The following is a 4,570-nucleotide window of genomic DNA, read 5'->3' as shown; positions in this document are numbered from 1 at the left end:
ATGGAGAAGGAGAAGTTCGATTGCATTTTTGTGGTGACGAACATTCTGAAATCGTTTCTTCAGTTTCCTGAGGGTAACACAATACACTTCAGAGTTGATCGTTGCACCATGAGCGAGGACATCGAACAGAATAACCTCTTAAGAGTCAAAAAGACAGTCGCCATGACTTTACCGTCTGTGGGCGCGGCTTTGACTTTTTCTTCAGAGGTGAGGTAGTGTGGCGCCATTCGATGGATTGCTGTTTCGTTTTCAGTTCAAGGTGATGAACCCATATTTCATCGCCTGAGAGAATGATCGACAAAAAATTGTCACGATCAGCTTCATAAGGCGCAAGCAATGCCGCACAGATGTTTCTTCCTTGCTCTTTATGGTCTTCTAATAGGCGTCGAGAAACAGGGAGGGCACGCACGAGTGAGTACCCCAACTGGTGGACGAGTGTGTTAGAACTATCAACACAAGCGTACATTTATGCAACGAGGTGTCAGATTGTGATCCATCGATCACCTCGAATGACAGTGCACGCACGTTCCAACATTGCAGGAGAGACAACTGATGGAGGCAGGCCGGCACGTGGGAGATTGGACAGGTTTACGCGACCTTGTTGCGATGATGACGGATGCCTTGCCCAACGACTCACCGTGCTTTTGTTCACTGCCAAGTCTCCGTAGACATTCTGCAAGCGCCTATGAATATCTGCGATGCTCTGGTTTCCCGCCAAAAGAAACTCAATGACAGCTCTCTGCTTGGAATGCACCTCCGTTACGGACGCCATTTTGAAAGCTACGTTTAAGTGCCGCCACCTGTCGCAATTTCATGAAGCTATAGGACCTGAAGCGGTAATATTCCACGATGTCCCACAACAAATTTCGCATTTTTTCAAGTGAAATAAGTTGCAGTGTACAGAGGGGTCCAAAAAAAAAAAAAAAAAAAAAGTATCCACTGTTTAAAAGTCCATAACTTGCAAACTAATTAACAGAGTTGTCTCACTTTTGGTGAAAGTGTAGCTTATAGTCCAACTTAAAGATATGTGTTCGAAATGGTCACCATTAACATCCACACACAAACGATGCCGCTGGACTGCAGCACGAACTACTGACTGCAACGTGTTCAGTTGGATATTTGCACATAAATCTACGATGGATTCTCGAAGTTCATACAATGTGCGTGGCTTTTGTCGATAAACGGCGTCCTTTAGCGTTCCGCACAGGTAAAAATCCAGATGAGTTAGGTCTGAGGAACGTGGCGGATACTCCACAGCACCTCTACAGCCTACCCATCTTCCTGGTAGATTTTCGTCGAGATACGCCCTAGCACGATTTTGGTAGTGGGCTGGGTGCACCATCTTGTTGAAAGTAAACACTTTCGTCTCCATACAAGTCTCGGATGGCAGGTAAAACGGATGTCTGAAGCTTCTGAAGGTACACCTCACGGGTAACTGTGTCGTCAAAGAAGAATGGCCCAATCAAGCCCTGGTAAGACAACCCACACCACACATTTACTGCTGGCAAAGTCACGGCTTTGTCTACATGGACGTTCGGATTTTCGGCGGCCCAGTAGATGCAATTGTGGCGATTTACTGTACTGTTGAGTTTGAACTGTGCTTCATCAGATCACACAATCATCTCTGCAAACTCTTCATCGTTGCGAACCATTTTAGTAAACCACTCGCAGTGTTCTATTCTACGATCTGGGTCGTCCTCGTTCATTGCGTGTAGCAATCGTGGGATGTAGCACTTCCACTTTGCTGTCTTCAAAATTCGCCGAACACTTGAGCGACTCACTCCAGTTTCACGGGCACACTGTCTCACAGACTCCTGTGGTGAGCGAGTGAATTGTTGTAACACACGACGGGAGTTAGCTCGACTTGTTACTGTTACAGGTCGTCCAGATCGTTGTTTGTGTGCATCTTTAACACAGCCTTCGGCTTCAAATTTGTCTCGAATGCGACGAAACGTTAAACGTGTCGGTGGCTCTGTTTGATTCTCTTTTCGTCATTGCCGTTGAACCTCATTAATGTTTTCGTTCGTAAAATACCACTTCAAAACTGACTTCCTTTCATCGAATGTAAGCCCTGCGCCAGCCATGTTTACTCGAGTAACTAGTTGCAAACTAAGAAAATGGTGGTTCAAATGGCTCTGAGCACTATGGGACTCAACTGCTGAGGTCATTAGTCCCCTAGAACTTAGAACTAGTTAAACCTAACTAACCTAAGGACATCACAAACATCCATGCCCTAGGCAGGATTCGAACCTGCGACCGTAGCGGTCTTGCGGTTCCAGACTGCAGCGCCTTTAACCGCACGGCCACTTCGGCCGGCGCAAACTAAGAACAAAACACTGAATATCTGGCGACTATCATCTGACAAAACAAAACAACGCAATACAACGCTTGTGTGGCGATTGCCGGAACTACAAACTATTACACTACCAAAGATGAGACAACTCCGTCAATTACTTTGCCAGTTATGAACTTTTAAACAGTGGATACATTTTTTTGGACGCCTCTGTATATTGATCGGCCCTCGTATTATTATTACATTAAAATATTTTATGGTAGTTAAAAAGCTTATGATTACAATATTGTTGTTGTTGTGGTCTTCAGTCCTGAGACTGGTTTGATGGAGCTCTCCCTGCTACTCTATCCTCTGCAAGCTTCTTCATCTCCCAGTACCTACTGCAGCCTACATCCTTCTGAATCTGCTTAGTGTATTCATCTCTTGGTGTCCCTCTACGATTTTTACCCTCCACGCTGCCCTCCAGTACTAAATTGGTGATCCCTTGATGCCTCAGAACATGTCCTACCAACCGATCCCTTCTTCTAGTCAAGTTGTGCCACAAACTCCTCTTATTCCCAATTCTATTCAATACCGCCTCATTAGTTATGTGATCTACCCATCTAATCTTCAGCATTCTTCTGTAACACCACATTTCGAAAGCTTCTATTCTCTTCTTATCTAAACTATTTATCGCCCACGTTTCACTTTCATACATGGCTACACTCCATACAAATACTTTCAGAAACGACTTCCAGACACTTAAATCTGTACTTGATGTTAACATATTTCTCTTCTTCAGAAACGCTTTCCTTGCCATTCCCAGTCTACCTCGACGATGATCAGTTATTTTGCTCCCCAAATGGCAAAACTCATTTACTACTTTAAGCGTCTCATTTCCTAATCTAATTCCCTCAGCATCACCCGATTTAATTCGACTACATTCCATTATCCTCGTTTTGCTTTTGTTGATGTTCATCTTATACCCTCCTTTCAAGACACTGTCCATTCCGTTCAGTTGCTCTTCCACGTCCTTTGCTGTCTCTGACAGAATTACAATGTCATCGGCGAACCTCGAAGTTTTTATTTCTTCTCCATGGGTTTTAATACCTACTCCGAACTTTTCTTTTGTTTCCTTTACTGCTTGCTCAATACACAGATTGAATAGCATCGGGGAGGGGCTACAACCCTGTCTTACTCCCTTCCCAACCACTGCTTCCCTTTCATGTCCCTCGACTCTTATAACTGCCATCTGCTTTCTGTACAAGTTGTAAATAGCCTTTCGCTCCCTGTATTTTACCCCTGCCGCCTTCAGAATTTGAAAGAGAGTATTCCAGTCAACATTGTCAAAAGTTTTCTCTAAGTCTACAAATGCTAGAAACGTAGGTTTGCCTTTCCTTCATCTTTCTTGTAAGATAAGTCGTAGGGTCAGTATTGCCTCACGTGTTCCAACGTTTCTACGGAATCCAAACTGATCTTCACCGAGGTCGGCTTCTACCAGTTTTTCCATTCGTCTGTAAAGAATACGCATTAGTATTTTGCAGCTGTGACTTATTAAACTGATAGTTCGGTAATTTTCACATCTGTCAACACCTGCTTTCTTTGGGATTTGAATTATTATATTCTTCTTGAAGTCTGAGGGAATTAACATATTTTATATAATTTAATTTTGTAATTGTTGAAGCCGTACGTATCCGTGGCACGTTAAAAGTGACGGGGAGACGGCAAGTTACAGTTGGAAGGAGGGATGAGGGGAGGAGATAGAGACAGTAACGAAGTGTGATCCCTCTCAGAACCGAGTCCTAGATCCATCCGTGAGAGTAGGTGACATGGTACCGGACTATCCCGCGTCATCAGAGAACTTGCCGGGGGGCTGCGCGCCTCGTCAAAGCATTATAGGCAGCAGTCTGTGGCAGATCTGACGACACTTTACAGTGCTGTTGTACACAGGAGCGATTCGGCCCACACCATTCAGCGTTCACTTCTGAACGTTGGGCCCCGAAGTAGACGACCCCTCTGTGCTCCCATATTGATCCAGCGACATCGGTAGTTACAATCGTAGTATTGCTTCTTTTGCTTAACAATGCATAATTGAGGTTTTCGTTGAATCGCCCTCTTGTGCGTGTTGTCGGCAGGCTCGCGACGTGAAGACGCGGCAGCTGCAGACAGAGGGGGTGGTCCGCGCCGGCTGCCAGCCGCCACACGGGATGACACGACAGCTGGCCGCAGCGTCACCTCGCGTGACGTCACGCGGCAGCCAGCGCCCAGCTGCCGGTGTGCATAGGCGCGCAGGGCACG

This window comes from Schistocerca serialis, chromosome 6 (genome assembly GCF_023864345.2).
Source record: "Schistocerca serialis cubense isolate TAMUIC-IGC-003099 chromosome 6, iqSchSeri2.2, whole genome shotgun sequence".
Taxonomy (NCBI): Eukaryota; Metazoa; Arthropoda; class Insecta; order Orthoptera; family Acrididae; genus Schistocerca; species Schistocerca serialis.
Note: the sequence above shows the minus strand (reverse complement) of the source record.